This window comes from Alligator mississippiensis, chromosome 14 (genome assembly GCF_030867095.1).
Source record: "Alligator mississippiensis isolate rAllMis1 chromosome 14, rAllMis1, whole genome shotgun sequence".
Classification (NCBI taxonomy): Eukaryota; Metazoa; Chordata; order Crocodylia; family Alligatoridae; genus Alligator; species Alligator mississippiensis.
Genome location: NC_081837.1, coordinates 17,552,239 through 17,576,946, shown reverse-complemented (window position 1 = coordinate 17,576,946; position 24,708 = coordinate 17,552,239). Strand labels below are relative to the sequence as shown.

The following is a 24,708-nucleotide window of genomic DNA, read 5'->3' as shown; positions in this document are numbered from 1 at the left end:
CCCCAGAGCAGAGGGGAGCACATGCATGCAGAACCGCGTATCCATGGACGGGGGGCAAAGGACACGTGCATTGGGCAGGAGGGGTGCAAGGGGAGGGGTGGTGAGCACAGACTGCCCCCCCAAGCCCCTGCTGCCCCCCAGCTCCAGCTAGTGACTCCCTGAGGGAAGTGGGTGGTGGGGGGTTCTCATGCCTCTCTGTGAGCCTCCCACTGCTGCCCCCCAGGTGTGGATGAGCTCAGGACCCCCAGCCAACTGCATCTGGGAGGTAACCGGGAGCCATCAGCTACTCCAGGCTGTGGCCCAAGGGGGGCAAATCCACTCCCCAAAGTGGAACTGCCCCCCCCCGCCCCCCACACACACACACTGGAGCCCTCCACAGTGCCAGCAGGCCCAGGGCTGGGGTCCATTAACACAAGAGAGTGGAGGCTGGATGTGGAGCTGGATCCTGAGCAGGACAGAAGTAAAGTTTTGTGTTAAAGTGTGTGAACTTTTGGCAAGGCAGGAGTTGAGAGTCCCAGGGGGCGAGGACCAGACCCCCAGGCATGAGGGCTGGGTGGGCAGTGACTGCAGGGACTCAGATGTCCATGTGGGGAGAGTCATGGGGTGCAGGGACCAGGCCCTGTCCCCCCCCTGGTGCAGGCAGGGTTTGGGCTGACTGGGGCACAGCGCTGGTGGCACCTCTGGGGCTGCAGTGGGGTCGCTGCTCTGGGCAGCTGCAGCATCCCCTGCTCGGGCTCTGCTCCCGGGCCTCACTGCCCCATGGGTAGGCTGCCCAGTGCCGCGCTGCTCCCGCACAGAGAAGCACCACTCTGGGTAGCAGGAACAACGCAGACCCAGGTCACCCAGCGCAGGTGGAATGAGAACAAGGCCATTCTTTAGCATGCAGGAGCCTACCTGCAGGAGACCTGCATGGAGAGGCTGCGGCAGTACCTGCAGCACGGGGAGGCAGCGCTGCAGAGCAGTGAGTCCCAGTGTCATCGCCCAGGACAGCACTGACCGGGCACCCCCTCACCCCAGGGAATGCCTGCCCCATCCCCCTGTGTCCAGGATGGCGACCACTGCTTCTTGGTCTTGCTGCTGGGTGAGACCCCAGCACAGCTGTAGGACACGGTGCCTCTGTCCCTGCCCTGGTCAGGCCTCCCAGCTGGGCAGAGCCCACGTGGTGTCTGTGCCCTGGCCACGTGTCTGAGAACCAGAGATCAGCTGTGTTGAACCCTTTTCTGCAGCCCTGAGCCCAGCGCATCCGTGTCTCCCGTCCCCCACACTCCTTCCCCAACACTGCCTGCTCCTGCCTCAAATGGGCGCTGGAGCCAGTTTGTGTGGCCCGGTGCAGGGCCCAGACCGGGCTCCTGGCAGGAGTGCTGAGGGCCCAACAGGGCAGTCACTCTAGCAGGTGTCTCCTCCCTCCCAGAGCATCCCGTGGCACAGGTGAGCGAGAAGCCATCATCCTGGGGCGGACGCACCACCCTAGCCTGCCAGGTCCATGACTTCTGCCCCAAGGACGTGGCTGCTGTCTGGCTGAAAAATGAGGAGGTGCAACCCCAGGAGACGAGCCATGCAGGGGTCCTTCCCAGCAGAGGTGAGACCTACCAGACCTGGGCCACCATCGAGATTGACCCGAGCAGCAACCACAACTACGCCTGCAGCGTGAGGCACGAGAGCCTGGGGGCAGCTCTGAGAGTGGCCTGGGACAAGGGCCAGACGGGTGAGTGACCCCCCGCACGGGGAGGGAGAAGAAACGTGGTGCTCAGGAGGGAGGAGCTGACTGACCCTACTGAGCAGGGAGGAATTGGGGGGTCAGAGGATGCAGGGGTACTGATGGGGAGGGGGCACTGGGCCCATGCAGCATTGGGAACAAGTCTGGGGGTTTGCCTCACTCACAGACCCCTTCCCTCTTCCAGAGTCCAACCCAGTGCTGACTGTGGGCATCATTATTGGTGTTGTGTGGGTCATTGCAGGTGTTTACTGCCACAGTAAGTGCTAGGAAGAGCCCTTGGAGCCAGGCCGTGCCCAGGCCTTGGTGCAGGGGAGCAGGAAGGGCTCATCACTGCTGTGCCTGGGACCTGGGAGGACAGTGGATTCTCCAGCTGCTCTGGGCTCCCAGGCCCACATGACCCGGGGGTGGCAGCAGCTGGGGCTGGGGACAGGTCTCACCCTTGCTCCCGTGGAGCTAGCAGCTCTGGCTGGGCGTGGGGCCACGGAGCTCCTTGGTGTGAGCTCTGGGTGAGAGGCAGGACCAGGCCAACTTCAGCTAATACACAATCACCACTTCTCAACACATCTGGAGGGCACAGACCCCGGCCAGGCTCAGGAGCACAGTCCCATGCATGGTCCTGAGGTTGCTTGATGTTCACCCAGGGATGCACACGCTGGACAGCCTCTGCCTGCTGTGGCTCACAACTCCCCAGCGTGCAGCTTGTGCAGCATCCACATTACTGAGGAGTGTTTGGCCTCTCCCTCACCCTGCCCAGATCCTGGGTTCCCCTGCCACCATCACCCTCCAGGCACCCACCTTCCATCTCCTTTGGGCACAGCCCTGAGATGTTGGCAGATATGATGTCCTGCAGTAACCCGACATGGGAGAGAGGCAGAGATGACCGGAGTCCCGTGGCTGCACCAGCCTCAGGCTCAGATGCCCACGGCCCGCTCATCCCCTGGTCTGGGCAGGGCCTGGAGGACCTGGAGGAGGGAGCAGGGGGTGTGCACTGGGCCAGCACCTGGTTCTGGGCACTGGGCACCAGCTACACAGCAAATAGCCAAGAAAAAGGGGCAGGAGCCACAGTGTCAGGTCCAGCAGGTCAGCGACAGAGGCGATACCCAGGAACCACTACTTAGCGGACCAAAGGACTGTGGCAGGGGCAGTCCTGGGCATCTGGAGGGCCATGGAGACCTCTTCAGATGGCCAAGCGGACACACCGTAGGTAGAGCCATGGGGCAGGAGGGGAGGGACTCACCCGCTCTGTCTCCAGTGCACAACGCAGGCATCCAGCTCACTGCTTCAGGCGCAGGCTGGGTCACAACTCAGGATGCAGCCGTGGCAGCTGCTGTACTGCTCACAGGCCACGGTGTTGGCCTGGGTCACATCCATGGAGGAGCCCACGTACAGCCAGCTCTGCACTGGGGATGCACAGGCAGGGAGGGACTGGTGTGAGGGGGAAGCCACATCGGAGGCAATGTGCACGTGCACATGATGGGAAGGAGAGGGAGCAAGGCCTGCCTGTGCTGGGCTTGCTGAGAGCTTGTTTGGCGGGCTGGGTGTGTGGGTCCTGTGCTCTGAGCAGTTTTGCGTGCTGCTAGCTGAGTGGTTGCTGAGCTAAGCACAGACAGCCAAAGAGCCTGAGGATGAAACAACGCAGTCAGTGCTCACCTGTCAGTCGAAGCTGCATGGACTGAACTGAGAAGCAAGTGAACAGGCATTCAGTTTTTTTCAGGAAAGGCAGCCACATCCCCACAGTGGCGCAGGGGGGCACTAGAGCTGGGGGGCGCTAGAGCATGGCTTCCTGCCTGCCAGCCACTGCCAAAAGAAGGGACTGAAGCTCCAGCGGAGGGCACGGGCACCAGCCTGAGGAGGACTGCCCCACAGGCAAACCCTGGCTGTGGGCTGGGCCGGGAAGGGGATTGGTGGGATGGGCGGAGCCTGGGGGCAGGGCTTGTGCAGGCGGCAGGGCATGGAACTTTGGGGCGTCCTCATTGTGCGGGGGGCCCCTTAGGGTTGGGGGTCTGCAAGGGGGGCTCTGGGGGTGCCTGGCCTGGCTGGGGTTGCTAAGAGGGGGTCTGCCCCCTCAGCCCTGCACTTACCCTAGTGACCCCGTGCAGGCAACGCTATCCTGGAGCTGTTGAAGGAGAAGGTGAACAAGCAGGCGTGGAGTGTACATACTTTTTCCTATCTTCAAGGCCGCGGTGAGTGAAGCAGTTGCAGAGGAGTTACAAAGAACAAACATTTTCCCTTATCTGTTCTACTGTACAGAGCCAGCAATTCTCCACAAAGCGGTTATGTCATCTTATAACTCAAATGATCAAAGTTTAAGGCATTTATTTTTTTTCTGATTCCACAGTCCCCCCCTTTGAGACTATTTAGTCTCACTTTAGCCTTAAACTTCCATTCTCATGAGCCCCTCTATTTCATCATGCAGCCTTTCATGTTTTCTTTCAATCTGCTCACACTTTTGTAACACCATTATTCTAGACTCTGCCGTGGGTTTTCTTGCCTTGCTAAAGTTTCTATTGTGGCTGAAATGTTAATTATGGCTAATTCCAATTCTCTTATTTCAAGCCACGGTATGAAGGCTCTCACAAATTGATGGAACCCTGTGTTTCTGGTAGCTAAGAGATTAACCGCCCTTTTCATGTGATGGTTGAAATTTTTTACTTGTTCCAGATATATTGCACTATGCAGTTCGAAACCAGGGATAACACGTCCACGACTGCATGCCCCCACTCAATTCCAGGGCAAGATTTTATGAGCCCTGTTTCCGCAGATCCAGTAAAGGCCCGGGATAAAAAGGGTACTCAAATCTGGACAGCTGTTGTGCCATATACAACACTTTCGATTGATATGCATCGTATAGGACGGACCACGTTCGGTTGCTATCCTGCTGGACCGAGATATATTACAAGAAGTAAAATTGGAGTGAATGTCAAATTCCGATCTGTTTGCAATGAGAGCAACATGAGGTTCCTTAGAAAAGTTGTAGACCATGAATCCTGTACAACTGAGAGAGGGTACTTTACCCAACAGGATTCCACTGGTGCTATTAGGGCTATAATCTAGAGTAGTTAGGCAATGAGGGTAGTGTCCTACAGGTGTGGCTTTATTGTAAGCTCCGGTGTTGTTGGATCTGTAACAGAAAGGCGCCTCTACTCTTGGGGAGATTATCCATTTAGCAGGGGCGGCCCTCCTTTCCTTAGGAGCGGACCGATGGGCAGCTAACGAGTATTGTCTAAGGCAGCCGCCGTTAAATTTTCCCCATTGCTGGAGGGATATTGGCACTCCGATCATTGGGATTCGTTGGTGTAGGTGCGCTGGGCTGTGAGAGCATATCCAGCAGTCACTTTTATTTCCAGCTTGAGCCACCGTAAGGGAGATCTGCAAGTACAAATTTTTCTCCCACCTGCCTTGGGTGATACTAAGATACCCAAGTGTGATGTATCAGGATATCAGTGCCATTTTTAGAGACAGGAGGGACAAAGAATTTCAACAACAAACATAACCAGCACCAGTAAGAGAAAGAACACTACCAGCCAAACCCAGGATGGCAGCCAAAGCCTTTCTTCGTCCTCTGGGCTCAGGTTACCTAAAGGACTGAGAACGTCGGCTATTGGTCTTGATCGAGGTGGTGATCTTCCTAGTGGGAGCGTTCACTTTCTTCGAGGCCGGAGATGATATCTTTGTTCTTCAACTGATGAATCTGGCTGGGCTGAGGTGCTGGGTTCAGGGGAGAGGTTACTAGCACTTGCACCCTGATGCTCCTCACTTGCCTGAGTGAGGTCCTGAGGGTCTTTGTCCTTGGCCTCAGGGAAAGGTCCCAACCTTGGTTGGAATTCAGCTGCTTCGGGTTCCAGTGGAGGTGATACCTTCTTGCAGTGTGAGGCGTGAGTCTACATTTGGTGACCTTGGCAACGAACAGCAGAATTAGCGGTCAGAAGTACCTGGAAAGGTCCCTTCCATCTGGGTTGAAGTGCGTTTTTCCATTGATAGACCTTTACGTAGACCCAATCTCCTGCTTTAAGGTTGTGACAGGGAACATCCGGTGGTTGAGGTAAGGCTCCTTGGACCTGGGCTGCAGCCTGATGTTGAACCGGTTGTTGCTGATGTGGGAGTCTCAGGAGAGCAGGGTTCGAACAAAGGTCCAGGATATCCTCTGCTGGCTCCGGTGGTGGGGGCGCCACGGGCAATGCTGGATACATCGGAGCGGTGGCCGGCGTGTAATTTGGGGGAGCAGCCAATTTCTCCCGAACAGCTTTGAACTGCTGTTTTAATTTTTCTTGAGAGTCTTTTAGACTTCTAGTTTGAGATTCTGTCCGCCTTTTGGACATTTCATCATACCAATAAAAGTACATGTCCCACTGGTATTGTGGTGTTTTGGATCCACGGGACTCTAAAGCCCCTCTTAAGTGCACTATTTTATCCCGATCCAATGTTCCTTCCTGTGGAAAATGCTTTACGGGATCATCCCTAGTATACCAGTTCCACTTATCCAGGTACTTGCAAGCCTCGGGAGAATAGTGTGTGTACATGAAGTACGCCGGAGTCCCCTTAGGGGGGACGGGAACTTTTTTAGACTGACTTGTTCCCATTTTCAGTCACACAGGGAGACGTAGGAGAGGCTTATTTAGGATGTCCGGGCCGCTCAGTGCCTTGCCCCGCAGTTTTTCACCGCCCAGACAAAAGGCTTCTGACCTGACACCGGCTCATAAAATGGAAATGGGGAGGGAAACACAAGAGGGATCCTTTCACTCCTGCTCTCAGCAGAAGCTACTGGGACAAGGGGTTTGGAAAAGACAAAATCACTCAGACGCCCTGTCCACTGGGTCACGAGGTTCCAGCTGGGCCCCTTGCTTTCAACGCTACCTTTTTAGGCAGAATCGGGGTGGGTAGACCCAGCCTTAGTCCCAGACCTGGTCAGTGGCTCATTTTTCTAAATGCACACACACACATTCATTCAATAGCCAGAGAGAAAAAGACCAAATCACTGGGAAGCCCTGTCCACTGGGTCACGAGGTTCCAGTTGGGCCCCCTTGCTTTCAAAAGTGCCCTGTCAGGCAGAATTGGGGCGGCTGAACCCAACCGTAGTCTCAGACCTGGTCAGTGGCTCATATCTCTAAATACACACACACGTGCATTCTTTCAGTCAGCCAGACCTCCTCCCCCACACCGCCTGAGTTAATTAACTACAAGCCCGATGTGCTGTTGGATGAAGGTGCTTCAAACAGTTTCTCCCTGAATAAAATGTACGTTACCAGACACAAAATTGGATCCTTTACCAGACAGAAAAGTTTAGCCGGCAGTAAGGTTCAGACTGACCTGGGTCTTGTCATTACCCCTGGTGACACGTCGGCATGACGACCTTGTCTTTTCTTCTCTCTTAGGTGTCTGGTGAGACTTGAGACCCCAAGCATTCTGCTTCTGCCTTTTATGTTCAACTTCACAGCTCAACAGGTAATGGAAGTTAAATGGCTCATACTGGGCAGCCAAGTAAGGCAACGATGCTGCAGAAGCCAGATGGGTGTGAACTGCTTCCCTGGGCATGTTGGCCTTGGGGAAAACCACCAGATCCCTCCTGGCTGGGAGGAGAGCATCTAACAAGTTGACAGTGTCCCAGTAGAAGCTCCCGGGGGTGCCTCCATCTGCAAGTCCACTTTTCACCCGTTGCAGCCAAGCCCTTGGCCAATGGGCGAGGCTCCACTGTTCGCCATGACACTGGATGCTTGAATGTAGTCGGGACACCTGAGTGGCAGTGCTGAGGTGAGTCGGGCGGGGGCCTGTGACAAGGTTACATGAGAGTGAGGGGGCAATCTCAACATGAGGACTACGAAGCGCCTCTGTTGGAGTGCACGGGCCCAAGGCAAGGACACAAGAGAAGAGACTTCAGAAAACTACAATTAGTGAGAAGCCACTTACATGCTCAGACAGGCAGAGGCAGCAAGCCTGTCATCTCGTGGACCCATCCCGGCAGATCGGGCAGGGGAGGACGAAGGGAGGGGATGACGGGGGTGGAAGGGGAGGGGAGGAGTGCAGGGTTTCACCTCCTCAGGGTGAAGCAGCACGGGAGCAGCCAGGTGAGCTGGAACCTGTGGGAGAAGGGCAGAGTCAGGGCACGCTCAGTGTGGGGTCCTTCCGCTCAACCCCGGGAACAACCACGGGGTAAAGGAGCGTCTCCCCAGCAGGGAGCAGGACGTGGCTCTCACACATGGCTCAGTGGGGCTTTCTGTCCCAGCAGGCCTGGCCTGGGCCAGAAGCTCTGATTCCCGGGATGAACCCCTGGCAACAGGGTCCTGAGGCCCAGAGTTGGGCAATGAGAGGCCAACCCAGGAGATAGCTGGTCCATGCAGGGCACTAGGGCCCTGGCAGACAGGTGGCACGGGTCATCCTGAGTGGCCTGGAGGCAGAGGGCACCCAATTATCATGTGGGCTGGTGGAGGGGCAGCCCCTCAGGCCTGGGTCTGGTTGGGGTGCAGGGGGGAAACTCACCTCCTTGCTGCCCCCGACCTTCTCCTCCTCCCCTTTGCCACAGTGTGTGCAGGTGGGAGGCAGAGACACTGGTCACCTCCCATTCACCCCAAGCCCCCAGGCTCCGGCCACTGCCACCACCCCATGCCCAGGCCTCCCCTCTCTCCATCACTGCCTTTGTACCAGGGACCGGCCCTGGGTGTCCTGCCAGACCCACCTCCCTTCCTCCCGCTGTGCTGCCTGCGCCTAGGTCTGGTTCCTGGCTGCCGTCTGGACATACACAACAGGGACGGCTCCCAGCACAGAGAGCCCAGGCCTGCAGCGCCCCTGTCCCAGCCTTGCCCCACCTAGACACTCAGGAGGCTGGAGGGAGTTGTGGGCAAGGCACTTACTGAAGACACACTAGTCATATCCCTTCATTCACCTCTTCCCTTCCTGGGCTCCTGGCCCCCACCCCGTCCTTCTCCCAACCTGTGAGACCCTTCCCAGGTCCAGGAACGGGCTCCTGGCTCCAGCCCTCCTTCAGCTCCCCTACTGATCCCACGCTCACAACCTAACGCTAGAGAAAGCATCATGTTTGCTGGCTGTAGGGCCACTTATGGTTCTGGACTGACTCACGGAGCTGGCTGATTTGGCTTGGAGCATGAAACATTTCTTTAGAAAAAACCTCCAAAAACTAGGCACATCATCATACCTTTCCCCCTGTCTTGTCATCTTTGGACCCTGCAAGGCTTTGGTCCACAGGGGCAGGGGGTCACAGCCCACGTCTACCAGGCAGAGGGCCCTTGTCTGTGTGGAGGCGTCCTGATTTTGGAGGCCCTCTGCCTGGGTGCTGGCTTCCACAGTGTGGGGAGCACTTGTCTGCGTCCCGGCCTCAACCACCTGGGAGGGGCTTTTCTGCCTGATTGCACAAGAAGCAACTGGTCAGAGATGGATCGTGGACTGAATTCAAGCCCAACAGGCCCTTTGACAGAACTCCCTGACCTGCAAAGACCCCTGCTCCCAGCCCCGCCAGCCTGCCCTGCAGCGGGAACGCTGCACGTGACACCCCCAGCACCCCCACACACTAGCAGTATAAAAAGCATCAAATCTTTCCCTGTGCCCCAGTCCTTTTGGACAGAGGCGAGCCTCTGTGTGCTCGCCGCTGTCCTGGCCAGGGGTTCCCCCTGGCAGCCCGTATTGGCCAGGCAGAGGACCCTGGTCTGGTACCGGCGTGTTCGTGGCAGGGGCCCTCTGCCTGGGTGCTGGCCTCCACGGTAACGGGTGGGCACTCCTCCACGACCCCCTCCACAGGACACTGTTGCAAATGAAAAAACAGTGGCAGTGAGGACAAAATGCAAGCCCCTGGCGCAGTGCTGGCAACCTGGCGGAGTATGGGGGAGGGGAGAGCCATCCACGAAGCAAGGGAGGTCGGTGCAGCACAGACCCACACCTGTCACCCCACCGGTCCCACAGTGTGACACCCACAAGGCTCACGTAATGCCCAGCACCGCAGACACATGCCCTCCCCCCATAGAGCCGGGGCAGCACCCAGCCCCTTGAGTGCAGGGCCTGGCACAGCGGGGCACAGCCTTGCCCTGGGCACACACGGGGCCACACACACTCCCCATCTCCCTGGGCAGGGGCATGCAGAGCAACTCACCTCTGTGGGCTGTCCTCCAAAGCCTGGCCCTGCTCCCTGTGTGCCTGGAGGGCCAGCACCAGGGCGCGATTCTCCTGTTGCAGCTCCTCCACTTGAGTCTGCACCACAATCACCCCAGCCCGTCAGACCATGCCCACGGCTGAACCGAGCATATCAGGCACCCAAAAGAGGCACCTCCCGAGGCACCTGTCAGGCCCCACCTGCCCCAACACGCAAGGTGTCAGGACTCTGTTTCCCGCTTTCATGTCCTCTGGGATATACCCAACTGGCCAAGCTCGGCCTAAGCCTGCTCCCTCCCCTGCCCCACACCGCTGCTGGCCTTGCCCCCCCGCCCCGCCCCCAGCTCACCAGGAGCTGCTCTTCCCTTTGCCGAGTTCTGTGGGGACAAAGCACATTTGTGGGCTCAGGGAGACTGACGGCGCCATCCCACAAAACAGCCCTTCCCGAATGAGAGACTTGTGCAGAAGCAGGGACGGGCCCTGGGCTGCAGCCCCGAGCCCTGCGCGGCACCCCGGGAACAGCCCGGTGCTCCCCAGCCCCACACCTACCGGGACAGGAGGACTGCTGCGTCCTGCTCCTGTTGAGCCAGGCAGGCCCTTAGTGCCTTCAGCTCCAGCTGCAGGAAACGAGAGCGTGTGGGTTAGAGAGGCCTCATGCCACTGCCCGTCTGTCTGCGCACGGAGCCACCTCTTGCACCATGTGTCCTTCTGGCCCTGCTTTTGCCCTCCATCCCGCAGCCCAGGCCCAGGCTTGTCCCTCTGGTCCACGCCTCCGTGCAGCCATTAGCCAGCGCACTTGGTCTCCTCACAGCCCCCAGCCCCGCTGGGACCCGTTCACCTGCTGCTGGTGGTACCGGCAGCGGGGTTTGTGCTTCTGGAGAAAGAAAGAGCGTCTGGGGCAATGGGCTAACTTAGGCAGCAAGGTCCCATCTCCCCGTGATGCAGGGTTGGTGGCCCCCCGAGCCCTGGGGCCAGGCACGGCTCCTAGAGCTGGGCCCGGGGATCCCAGGGGCTGGTTGTTACCCTGTGTCCCAGGTGAGTCCCCAGCTTCAGGTCCCCCCGGACACTCGTATTCGGGAAGGACTGTCCCTGTGATTGGGGGATGAGCCCATGACCCTCCCTTAGTCTTGGAGGGCCCGTGGAGTTGGTGGGAGACAGAGACTGTCCCCCGGGGTCCCATGTGCTGCATGGAGCTGGGAGGGGCACAGGTCACCTGGGGAGAGACCCCCACCCTCACAGCCCCAGAGCCCATATGAGCGCCGCCTTGCAAGGGAGCAGAGGGCAGCAGGGCCATGGCCAGGAGGAAGGCTCCCAGGGCTGGGGCATGGGCAGGGGCTGCAGGGCCAGGACCTGGCCCAGCGTGTGGAGCCCATGGGGGCCAGTCCTGTTCCCCTTCCCCAGGGAACTTGCTGGTGAAGAGCAGGGGGTGACAGCTGGTGGGGGGTGGCACAGGGCGGGGGCTGTCCAGATTACACCATGGACAGCGTGGGCTTAGCCTGCTAGCCAAACCCTGACGGGAGGGGAAGCCACACAGCCCTGTGGACTCTCGTGCTGCCCAGCCCTTCTTGCTCCCATGGCGGGGCACATGCCCAGGTCTCACCCAGGTTGCTGGAGCGCAGGCGCACGGGGGGCAGCTTCTCCCGCTGGAGCATCTGCAAAGAAACACAGCCCTGAGCTGAAGGAAGGAAAGAGGAGCCGGACTGCCGAGAGCAGGGACGAGGCATGGGGCCGAGTGCTGGGCCCTTGCCCACCCTCAGCCCCCGCTCACAGCTTGTCACATCTCCCAAAAGTCCCCGGGATGGACCCGTGCCATGTCCCCAGGGCTGCCCCCAGGGCTGAGGGAGAAAGGGCGCTCATGTCTGCAACTGGTGCTCGCCTTTGACGCCCGGATAGGAACTACTAATCTAACTAAGAAACAAACAAACAACTAACTAACGAACTAATGAAATAACTAACTATTGAACTATCTAATGAACTAACAAACAACCTATCAACTACAAACTACCTACCTAACGAACTAAGAAGCTACCTAAAGAACTAACAAACTACCCAACAAACTGCTAAAGTAAGGAACTAACTAACCAACAGGCACAAGGACGAGGAAGGGCAAGTGGCGCGGGCGAAGTGCAGGACAGCACTGGGAGGAGCCGGTACCTGAGAGTGAGGCTGGGCATTGTGATGTCACTGGGCACAACAGCTCTTTTGCCATGGCAACCAGGGGTCTCCCTCCGACCTGGGCAAGGTGCTGAGTGCGGGGGCTGTGGGCGCCTTTGGCCTGGCCTGGCCTGGGGGTGCTCCCGCCCCAGATGACCTGAGCCCCTGAACTCTTTGGGCGCATTGTCTGTCCTTGTCCGTGTGGCCCAAGCAGTGACCGCCCTGGCTGGTCACAGCAGTGACCGCCCTGGTGCAGGGAGTCCCGGTTAAACAGTAGCCCCCTTTGATCACTGCCCCGTGGGGTGGGGCTGGGAACACAGAGCCCAGCTCGGCCTCAGCCCCATCTGCAAATCCAGAGTTACAATGGCCTCCGAACCCTGCACCCCTGCTTCTGTCGGAGAGAAATAGCTCCCATTCCTCTTGCCCCTGCTCAGATACAGCTCAGCTCCCCAGCACGGTGCGGTCACTAGGAGTGGACTTTCCTGATGGTCCTCTTGCCCCACACTCACCCCCGCCACCAGCAAGGGGACGGGGCGAACTCGTGCAGCTCAGGGGGACACTCCCTGGGTCTGTTACTCCACATGGGGAAGGGGGAGCAGGGACGGGCATGCTCATAGTTGTGGCACAACCAAAACACCAACAGGACACTTGTGGGCTTCTCACATGAACCCAAGTGCCAGGGATGGGCCCATGGACAGTGCTTGCTCTATGGCATGGGTCCCAGGGATGAGGCACTCACTCAGACCTCCATGCCTTTGGGGTCTGTCTACGAGTCACCATTTGGCTGAGACCGGGGGCGTGGCAAACAGCTTGATCTTTATTAGGAACAGCATTCAGCAACTCACAAGCTCACAGCTTGCAGGGAGAACAACTACCCACCAGCACAAACCACACCTGCAGGGCATCACGGGGAGAGACTGGGTCATCCCACTGCTGGCCCCTTCAAGGGACCTCCCATATACCACATCCCCGTCCTTTACTCGGGCAGCTCCCTCTTAGCTACTTGGATGTTCATCGGGCGCTACTTTAACTGGTGTGGAAGAAATCAAACTTCACGTTGTGGTTGTATTAGAATTGGCAGAGCCATCTAGGTTTATTTAAAACTGTACTAGTGATCACAGGGAGAGTTCTCAAAGGAACTCTGACCTCTACGAATTTACAAGCGTATTTATACTTCAGACAGCGAGAAAAAAACACTATGTTTTGGGAACAGTTATCAGCTTCTGGTTCGGCGGAAAGGAGGAGGTTAACATCTGCACACAGACAAAACAAGGCATGAAGGTTTCTCCTTATCTTAGAACATTTTAAAACACATAGCATCAGCATCAGCACCTTTTTTCTTCTCTTTCTCTCTCTTCTTAGTCAACTAAGAGGCCTGGTTAAACTTATTTCCACTTTCCCCCTCTTTTGGGCCTTTTTGGCCCAACATATTAGATATTTATAGCCATGAGCCTTTTAACTTCTAATTTTTCTTTCTTTTTACCTTTTCACTATTTTAACATACGTATCACAAAAGTCGTCTAATTAAGGGAGAAAGCAATCATGGGCACCCCTGTCATTGTACTAGGAGGCAAGTGGGGACATACCCAACATTTAGAAACATTTAAATCCTTTGCATATGGGTAAGACAGCTGAAGAAAAGCACTTTGGTGAGCATGCCAGTGTGGGAGTGATCTTTTTGACCTGTTTTGAAGTCTAGTCTGATTTACAAAGTTTCTTTTAGCTACTGAGTCTTTAAGTTCATATAAGATGATCCAAAAGGAAAGACTGAGAAGTACCCAAGTCACGACTAACCAACCCCACCTCGGGAACCAGGAACTAGGCAGAGGCCTTTTTCCTTTCCCGAAAGGCATAGTGGTGTCGTTGGGGTACATTTTCTTCATTCTGTAGTGGTAAATCCTCTTCTCTCTGTAGTGGCAATCCTCTTTGCCAGTAGGCGCTTGGCTCACTACTGGTCTTGAGCTCTCCTGTTGGCAGGCGCTAGGCTCACTACCGGTCTGTGGAGGCTGATTACAAGGTTGATATGGAGGAGACTCTAAGTCTAGCAGGGCTGATGTTTTCTTAGTGTGTGAAGCATGGATCCATGGTTGGAGTCCTTGACACTTAATTGCAGTGTTGGCTGTCAGGAGTCCCTGGAATGGGCCTTTCCAGCGGGGTTCCACCGATGACTTCTGTTGATGGACTTTTACATGGACCCAGTCAGCAGGCAGGATGGAATGGCAGGGCTCATCTGCTTCCTTGGGGACAGTTGCTTGTACCTGTGAATGAAAAGCCTTAACACACTTCATTAGTGCCGTACAGTAGTCTAGAATAATATCATCAAGTAAATGTATATTGCAAAAGTGGGAGGCAACAGGTGGTGAGGCAGGGAGTCTCATGGGTCTTCCCATCAGGATTTCATGTGGGCTAAGTTTGGTGTTTCGATTGACAGTAGATCTCATACTCATAAGGGCTATGGGAAGTGCATCTGGCCATTTCAAGTGAGTCTGAGCACAAATTTTGGCCAGTTAATTTTTTAAATGCCATTTTGGCGTTCCACTTGGCCCGAGGCCTGTGGATGGTACGGGCAACGAAAGTTCTGCTGGATTTGCAGGACTTTGCAGACTTCTTTCATTACCTGCCCAGTAAAATGAGTTCCTCTATCGGAGTTTATGGATAAAGGAATACCAAACCTTGGAATAAAGTCTCTGAGCAACTTTTTGCTCACAGTGATGGTATCAGCTTTTGCACATGGGTAGGCTTCTACCCATCCAGAGAACATACATACAATAACAAGACCATATTCATAAGAACAACATTGCTGCATTTGAATAAAATCTATTTGTAAATTTACAAATGGCCCCGAAGGTGGGGGATGTGCTGCTTTTTTTGTTTTTACAGGTTTTCCCTAATTTGGGGCTTGACAAACAGGGCAGGTATAACAGTATTGTTGAGCCACAGATGAACAAGTTGGAGCAAACCAGTCAAGCTTAACAGCTTCTATCATCTCCCCTTTGCTCATGTGTGCTATGCCGTGGTGTATGCGAGCAAGATAGGGAAGAAGGACCGCTGGGGGCAACCAGGCGGCCGTCCGGGCAGCGCCACAAATGGTCAGGGTGTAACAAACACCCAGCCAGTCTCCACGTATATTTTTCTGGTTCTGGAGCCTGATCTTGGAGGAGGGCAATGTCATGAAGACTTGCCAATGGAGACTGGTTAATTGAGATAGACAAAAACACAGGTGTAGCCTGAGGAGTGGAAATTGCCACAGCTTTGGCAGCGGAGTCTGCCAGAGCATTTTTACATGTAACATTATCATAAGGTTTGTGGTGAGCTTGGCGTTTAATAATAGCAACAGCAGAAGGTAACTGTAAAGCATTTAACAAGGCATTTACATATGGCCCATTACTAATTTTGGCACTTCTTGACATGAGGAAGCCTCGTTGCTTCCAAAGTTGACCATTATTATGTACAATACCAAAGGCATAGCGAGAATCAGTGTCAATATTAACAGAGGTACCAGAGGCTAGGGTGCAAGTCCTGGTAAGGGCCACAAGCTCAGCAACTTGAGCTGAATACACATTGGGCAAGTGATGGCTTTCTATAACATCACATTGGGAACATACTGCATATCCTGCAACAAGAGAACCTTTTGAGTTTCTTTGATGTGACCCATCAACATAAAATACTAGATTTGGGTTTTGCAAGGGGGTGTCCTTTAGATCAGTGCAGGGCATTGTTAGGTGGGCAGTAACAACAATACAATCGTGGGGTTCACCATCTAAAGGAGTAGGCAACAGGGAGGCAGGGTTTAAAACAGGGCATCTAGTGAAAGTAATATTTTCAGCAGAAAAAGCAAAAGGTCATACTTAGTCAATCTAGCATTTGAAAGGTGTTGAGTTTTAGTTTTTAGTAAAAGAGCTGCTACAGCATGTGGGATAGGAACAGTAAGGGGAGAACCTAATACAAGGGTACAGAACAGTTCAACAGTAATAGCAGCTACAGCACGAAGACATGGAGGAAGTCTGGCTGCAACTGGGTCAAGAGCAGAGCTATAATAAGCAATGGGACGGTGCTTGTCTCCATGTGCACAGCAAGTGCAAATCCGTCTTTTTCATGACAAAAAAGAATAAATGGTTTAGTATAATCAGGAAGGCCTGGGGGATGAGGTTGCGACAGAGCTTGTTTAATAGAGGCAAAAGCGGCTTCGGCTTTTGAAGTCCAGGGCAAAGGCTCAGAGGTATTAACAAGAGTCAGGTTTTGCAGTGGCTTGACTATAGAGGCATAGCAGAAATATCATGACCCAAATAGTGGACACGAGGGAGACAAAGTTGTAGCTTTTCTTTAGATGCTTTATGGCCTTTTAGGCCAAGAGAGGTGAGAAGAGTTAAAGAATCAGCTTTACAGGCTTTAAGGGAGGTAGATGCTAAGAGCAGATCATCAACGTACTGCACAAGCACAGAATTGTCTTTAAATATTATGTATTCTAAATCCTTCTTCAGAATTTGAGGAAAAAGACAAGGGGATTCAGTCTAGCCTTGGGGCAATCGAGTTCAGGTACACTGAAGTCTCTGCTAGGTAAATGCAAAGAGAAACCGGCTATCAGGATGTATAGGGATAGAGAAAAATGCAGAACACAAGTCAACAACAGTAAAATAACAGGCATTAAGATGAATACAGGACAAGATAGCGGCTGGATTTGGTACAACAGGAAAAGTAGGTAAAACTGCAGAATTTACTGCACGGAGGTCTTGTACAAAGCAATAGGTATTCTTTCCAGGTTTCTTTCCAGGAAGAATAGCTGTATTACAAGGACTCTTAGTCAAGACAATGAATGATACCTTGCTTCAAAAGAGCTGTTATAACAGGACGTATCCCTTCTTCGGCTTCTGGGCATAAAGTGTATTGAGCAACTTTAGGTAATGGCTTAGCTGGGTTTAATCTAATTTTTACAGGCTGGGCAGTATGAATTTGCCCTACTTCATTAGCATGTTGGGACCAGAGAAACGGAGGGACAGCCTTTATGATTTCCTCTTGCAACAGAAAGATTAGGGGACTCAGGCTCAGGAGGTGAGCTAGCTAGCTAGGGTAGCAAGTACAGCCATTTCATTAACACAGGGAACATCCACATAAACACCATGAGGAGAACAATAAATAGTACAGCTGAGTTGACAAAGCAAATCTCTGCCTAACAAATTAACAGGAGAACAAGGACTGAGGAGAAAAGCATGTTGATCAGAAACAGGGCCGAGAGAAACATGTAAGCGTTGGGAAACAGGATGAGAAACTATCTGATTTGAAATTCCTACAGAGTTTACAACAGCAGAGGAGAGGGGGGGAGGGAAAATTTGTCACACAACCCTGATCTCCTCCAGTCTAAGAGTTTCCACCTTGCACCCTTGCTTTCGAAGAGCACACAGTCTGGTGTCCTGGGGGCAGCTGCACAAGGTTTCCACTCCTAGCTTCAGAAAGACCTCATAGTTCTTTGCAGAACTGAACTCAATGCACACGGGGAAATGAAATACATTCACTGACCACAGCAACACAGTTTCTTTACTCTTTTCTTTAACCTTCATTCACAGTTCCTACTTACATAGTGGGTCTGACAATTCTGGCAGCAAAAGGGTCGGATAGGGTAAGCCTCAAGCGGCGAACAGGAAGACACACAGGCAGTCTCTCACTGAAAAGCCCCAGTAGAGATTTCAAACGGTCTCTTACCTTAGTTTGGCTAGCCGGGGCATCGGTGAGGAGATGGTCTGTATCTCAACCGATCACTCCGGGCGTCTCTATCCGAGTCACGGCACCAAATTGTGGAAGAAATCAAACTTCGCGTTGTGGTTGTATTAGAATTGGCAGAGTCATCTAGGTTTATTTAAAACTATACAAGTGATCACAGGGAGAGTTCTCAAAGGAACTCTGACCTCTACAAATTTACAAGCGTATTTATACTTTAGACAGCGAGAAAAGATGCAGGGTTCAGACAAAGCAACCTGGGGAGAAACAGAAAGGTGTTGATCATTCGTTTGTCGCACGTAAGCAGTTTACTTATTTAGAAAAAAACACTATGTTTTGGGAACAGTTCTCAGCTTCTGGTTCAGCGGAAAGGAGGAGGTTAACATCTGCACACAGACAAAACAAGGCATGAAGGTTTTTCCTTATCTTAGAACATCTAAAAACACATGGCATCAGCATCAGCACCTTTTTCTCTTCTCTTTCTCTCTCTTCTTAGTCAAGTAACAGGCCTGGTGAAACTTATTTCCACACTGGGAACGTTTCAGGATCGTGGAGCCAGAAGTTGCTAGTACTCGGCTCACCAGTGGGCTCTAGCCTTTACCGCTATCCCATTATGGTCCTTGTTCTTCACATGCAATCTCACCACACGTCCACTCTTAGTTGGCGTGGTGGCATCAGGTTCCTCTGGGCAACAGGTGGATTGTCTGCAATGTGATGAAACTCTTGCTCATGGTGGTCTGGTTCATCTTCTGAAGTTTGCTCTGCTGCCATTTCTTGAGGTACACCAACTTGTCGTGCTGGGACTGACGAGCAATCCTATCCTAAGTGTCTTCTGTTCCTCCTGATTACCGCTGGGGGCTGTCGCACGGTTCATCCCTTTTTGCCGTGATGGATGCTGGTGTCCAACTTGTACTTGTTTGCATCCCTACTTCTCCCCGTGTGGTAGAGGCAGCAGGAAACCAGCTGGGCAGTCTTAGCGCTCCTTCTGGTTCCTTTGAAGGTCCCGCAAGTAGTGGGAGGCGATCGACGGTCGTCTGGGTGTCAGCATCGCCGTTGTAGCAGGGAGGGGACTGCGGAGGAGTCTCCCCATCAGAAGCTGCGCTGGACCTTACTCAAGACCGGAAATGGGCATGTTGCTCAGATTGATTAAAGTAGATCAGAGCCATCCTGCAATGTCGTCTTAAGAGTTGATTTGATGGTCTGAACTGTGCTGTCAGCCTGGCCATTGGATTGTGGGTACCCGGGGCTAGAATGGGTGATGGTTATGCCCCAGTCGGTTGCAAATTGTTTCATCGTGTGACTTGCAAATGGCACGTGATCACAGACAATTTCTCTAGGTATGAAATGGTGAGCAAACACAGACTTTGTTTTGCCTACTATCATGCCAGCTGTTTTGTCTGGCAGGTGCAAAACTTCAGGGTACTTGGAGTAATAGTTGACTAGGATCAAATGAGACTGTCCCTGTTGGTCAAAAATGTCTGCTGTCAGTTTTAGCCAAGGCAGGTCTGGGATCTCATGTGAGATCGTGGGCTCTTTCTGATTCCTGGGTTGGAGCTCTTGAGAAGGTGCACAATTCGCAATCCATCACTCGATGTGGGCATTCGTTTTAGGCTCACTTTTCGTCTTGAGGGCGGGCTTCAACTCACCTGAGGTTGCATAGGGAATTTTTCTACAACCATGCACAACTGGTGGTACCGCTGAGTCGACATCGGTGTGGTGGGTACCAGGAAACTGGCCCAAACCTTCAAAAACGTCCAGGTATATTTTGAGACGGTCCGCCTTGGTTGCAGGTGCTGTCCGAGCCATTCCATGGACATGTCGGAGAAGGTCTAAGGTGGTGCATGCCACCCTACCACATATTGGTGGGTCACTATTGTTTGTTATATAAAAAGTTAAATCACGTTCATTAGCACCAGATTTGCAGCGTGCAAGGATTGCACTTTTTGGTTGGATGTGTGCACTGCTGAAGGCAATCAATGTAACATGAGCTGGAGTCTTCCGCACTTTCCCTTTCAAAGGCTTTGCTACATCTGCTGGGATAATGTTTGCTTCTGCTCCAGGATCTCATTTCAAAGCGACTGGCAAGCCAGCGATCACGACTGTGCTATACCAGGCATTCTGGCTATGAAAGGTCTGTGAAAGCTGCCTTGCAGCCATTGGGACCATATATAGGGCACTGGCTCCTTTTCCAGATTTTGGACCCTCTGCCTTTGATTTGCACATTTTTGCAAAGTGGTTCACTCCCAAGCATTTGTAACAACTTTCTCCAAAAGCTGGGCAGGACCCAGGCTTGTGTGTGTTTCCACACCTTCTGCAGGCTCTGCCTTTGTTTGCTTCATTGCTCACCTGTGGAGCAAGCTTCGCTGGTGGCTTGCTTTGCTTTTGCAAAGTGCTCTGGCAGCTTGGCTTTTGCTCCCCTGTATGCACGCTTGCTTCTGCAGACATAACTCGGGCCTGAGCACTTGTGAGAGCCTTTGCTCTGCAGATATCCACAGGCTGCGCTAGGGTGAGGGAGGGATTTAGCTGAAGCCTTTCTTTCAGGTTGCAGGCAGTTATGCTGAAGACAATTTTGTCCTGCAGCATAACATCCTCAGCGAGTGCAAATTCACAATGCTGTGCTCTGCTTCTGAGCTCCCTTACACAGTCAGCTATGCCTGCAGCCTCACATTGTAGCTAAGCTGCCAGAACTGCTACCTTTCAGAGACAGGGTTTTTCCTGGGTTTGCAGTACTTTTTGAATTCTGCAAACACCTCAGGAAGGGTTTTGACACCCCTTGCATGTTGGTGTCAACTTCTAGGGCTTTATCCCCAGTGCAGTGAAGCATGACTGCAATTTTATAATCCTCTGCCTCTTCCGCAGCCTTTGTGACTGCAAGGTGTAATCGAAGCCTCTGTTCCCATCTCCTCCAATCTCCCCAAGATTTCCAGTGAAGGAGGATGCTGGTGGAATTTTGAAATGCTCCATGTTTTTCTTGGAATGAATGCTGCAACCCCCTTAATCAGGATGCCGGTGACTCGACCGAGAGACGGGTCACTTGTGACACCGTACAGTGTTTGCTGTATGCCACCGGATCCCAGGGACGGGGACTCGCTCAAACCTCCGCGCCTTTGGGGCCCCATCCTCCAGTCACCGTTCAGCAGAGACCAGTGGAGTGGTAGAGAGCTTTATCTTGATTGGGAACAGGATTCATCAACTCACATGCTCACACCATGCAGGGAGAACTACAACTCCCCACCACTACAAACTGCACCCGCAGGGCATCACGGGGAGAGACTGGGTGGTCCCGCTATTGGCCCCTTGAAGGTACACATCATATAGCACAAACAATGCTCGCATACAAAGGGGTGTGATGGTGAAGCCTAAAGAGCTTGCCCAGGCTTCCCCAGCAGAGATGGGGAGGCCTGGCCAGGGACAGAGGAGTGCACATGCCCTCTCATCTGTCCCGGCCTCCCCTGGCACACTACCTCTATGCTAATCACAATTTGATCCTGCTCAAGGACCTGGCCTTGGGTGCTGGGGACCACGGCCCCAGGAGCTGAGCTTCCATGCTGGGCTCTGGGCTCCCTTCCTGCAGCACCATGACTGCCCTGGTCGTCCTGGCCCTGCTCCCCCACGAGTGCTTGGGGCAGGGCTGGGGCTGGCAGCAGGGGTAGAGTCAGGGCCCTGGTGCCCAGCACCAGGTTGGGGCAGGTGAGGGGGGCTCCTGGAGGCTGTGGGGAGAGATGTGCATCTCACGGACAACCCCCTGCTCCCCACAAGCAGTCCAACCCCAGCCCTGACCCTCCAGCCTCAGCTCAGGCCACACCAGCCCTCTGGGCCACCTCTAGCCCCAGCTCCTTCTCCCACGGCCCAGCCCCTGCAGCTTCCCTGCCACCAGCACCCTCTGCCACTGAGACTCTTTCCCGGGCCTGTTTCCAGGAGCGGGAGGTGCTGGACTGTGAGGGGACCTTGTGAAGGTCAAGTGAGGCAAACAAAAAATCACTTCAGATTCAGATGATTTGGAGGACAGTGATTCAATTTGGTGATTTGACTCACTGTCCTGGATTAATTCAGCCAGCCCCAGGTCCCAACTCTGACAAAAATGAAGAAAAGCCCCCAGGTCACCAAGTACTGCCAGGTAGTGGGGTGGATCCCCGCTGCCGCCTGCTGCATGGGGGGCTCTGCCATGAGCCCCCGAACCCGCATGCCACTGCAGAAGCTGGTGAGTGGGGGGCTTAACTTTTTTTAAAGAACTGGGAACTGGGGCCAGGTTGGACAGCCATGGTTCAGGGTGCAGGGTGGGGCTGGGGCATTGGGCATGGGTCAGGGGCAACTCAGGGTGGCTGGGAGAGCAGGCAGGGGATGCGGCCTGCTGGGGTACCCCCATTGGTGCCTTTCCCCCTCCTCCAGTGCCTCCTGCCCATACCCACTACTTTCATAGTTTCATAGTGTGGCAAAAATGTCTCATGATCTCACTACACAAAAGGCCTCACAGCTGAGAACTGCAAATTGTTTCTTTTTCTTTTCTTTCTTCCTGCATTAGATAATCAGTAGCATAATAAGGAACAGTCCGAACAAATGTTCGGTTTGCGATAAGGCTGATTCCTGTGGGAACACAAAGTTTAGTTACTGCCTGCTTTGCACATAAATTTTGCAACCCTTGTTACTTGCCCATTTTAGGACTACGCATGTACTAAACTTTGCAGAAAACTGTAGCCAATCACAGATTACCACAATGGAATCTTGTTCACGAGAGGTATAAAAATGTAACTTCGGGCGTGGCTAGGGGTCAACTCGGCTTTGAGGATTGAACTCCCTTGTCGATCTGTTTGCAAACAATAAACTCGAGTTGGACCTGGCCTGAGTGTGTGTGTGACTCTCTCCTTGAGGTAAATTGGACAAGCCTCCAGGGGCACGAAACTAGCCGTTTGTGCAACAATTTGGTGAGCCAGCCAGGAGAAGCCCTTGGACTACCCTGAGGTTGGACGACAAGACCGGAAAAGGTGTCCATGAAGTGGCCACCAGACCGCTTTTGGAGTCTGCCACGGCACTGGAACCGTGAGTCGGGACACCCGGGACTGGAACCGTGAGTCGGGACACCCGGGAGGTTAAAGGCTCTCCCTTAAATGAGTCAACCAGGCTAAGTGGGTCCAAAGAGACGGCGCCAGGGTGTTGACGGAGTAAGTATTCGTTTGCCTTGTGTCATTTGGGTAGTCTTTCGAGGACTTTGTTGAGTAATCTTTCGGGGAATTTGGAATTTTGGAACGATCAGTATATAAGTCTGAACATTAGCCCCAGGGACTTTGTTTTGAGTGATTTTGTTTTAGTGTTCAGCATATAGGTCTGAATATTAGTTGACACAATGGGTTCGGGTAGCTCCCGAGAAGAAAACACCACAACCCCATTAGGATGCACGCTAAGAAACTTTAGTAAGTTCAAAGGGGATTACGGGGTAGAAATGTCAAAAGATAGATTGATTACTCTCTGTCAGTTAGAGTGGCCATCATTTGGAATGGGGTGGCCGGATGCAGGTTCTTTTGATGTGAATCTGGCTAAGGCGGTGTTGGGGAGGAGGTAGGTCTGACTGAATTAATGTGCATCTGTGTATTTAGAAAAATGAGCCATGGACCAGGTCTGGGACTAAGGCTGAGTCTAGCCACCCCGATTCTGCCTGATAAGGTAGTGTCGAACGCAAGGGGGCTCAGCCAGAACCTCGTGACCCAGTGGACAGATGTCTGAGTGATTTTGTCTTTTCCAAATCCGTTGTCCCAGTATCTTCTGTCAAGGGCAGGAGTGAAAGAATCCCTTTTGTGTTTCCCTCCCTCCTTCTACTGTATGAGCCAGTGTCGAGTTAGTGGCCTTGGGTCTGGGCAGTAAAGACTGCGGGGCAAGGCACTGAGCAGCCCGGACGTCCTACATAAGCCTTTCCTGTGTCTTTTTGTGTGTTCAAAATCATGGTGACTGGATCCGAACTTTATTAAATACAGGTTAGTTTAAAACCTTACTGCCGGCTAGAATTTTGTCTGGTAAAGGATCCTATTTTTGTGTCTGATAACATACATTGTATTCGGGGAAAAACTGCTCAAAGCGCCCTCATCCGACAGCACGTCGGGCTTGTCGTAAATTAACTAGGACGCTGGGAGAAAGCCCCGGGTCCTCTTTAATTCTGATAGTGAGGGAAGATCTGACTCAAGGGTTAAGGCGCAGGGATGAGGCTAAAACGCCACCGGACACAGACCAAACGGATCGGGAAGAGATAGCTGACGCAAGCCGTTCTAAAACACCTCCCCCATATGAGGAAAAAGCTGCAAAAGACTGAGGGGGCAGCGGGTAAACCGCTTTCAGAACTCATAGAGATTGTGCATAAAGTTTATGGGAATCGTGATCAGGTGGCAGAGAGGAGAGAGGAAAAGCGTGGACAAAAACAGATGGCAATGCTGACAGCTGCCTTGGGCAAAAGCACAAATACCGGTGGGGGATGGAAGGAAAAACCTGAGGGGGGGCAGAAGAAAGGAAAAGGCCGACCTAAGCCTGATAAGTGTGCATATTGTCGAGAGAAGGAACACTGGAAGAGGGATTGCCCTAAGCTGAAGGAGAAACAGAAGGAAAGTCAGCGGGGGGGCCGCCAGATGCGGGCAGACTCCTCGGGGGAAGATTCAAGCTGAAGGGGACCGGGAAGCCCCCTTTAGCTAAAGAAAGCAGAAAGCATGTAACTGTAGAAGGCATTAAAGGAAGGCGAATTAAATTACCTGTGTGTAAGCCTCTCCTCACGAAAGTTGGGAATAACATGTTGGAGCATGCCTTTGTAGTCTCCCCTGCCTGCCCAGTAGCCCTCCTGGGGCGGGATTTACTAACAAAGCTACAAGCTGAAATCTTCTTCCGTGAAAACCTGATTGTAATGCAGCTGTCAGTAAAACAGGGCTCTAATTACCAAACGGCCCTCTGGGCAGCCGAGACTGTGCCAGAAGCCAAAGGAATTGAGATTTTAGAGAATGTTGATTCATGTATATGGGCAGATGGCACCTCCTTCAGGTTGGTATAAGACCTGAGAG

General features: G+C 53.3%; 1 long non-coding RNA gene across 1 annotated transcript; it reads left to right on the top strand.

Annotated features, from left to right (window-relative positions):
• Positions 1-3,744: 3,744 nt before the first annotated feature.
• Positions 3,745-21,984, top strand: LOC132244732 (uncharacterized). The gene is made up of 3 exons (XR_009456475.1): positions 3,745-3,900; positions 5,517-7,159; positions 18,457-21,984. It is a non-coding gene; the product is annotated as an uncharacterized LOC132244732 (long non-coding RNA).
• The last annotated feature ends 2,724 nt before the right edge of the window (positions 21,985-24,708 follow it).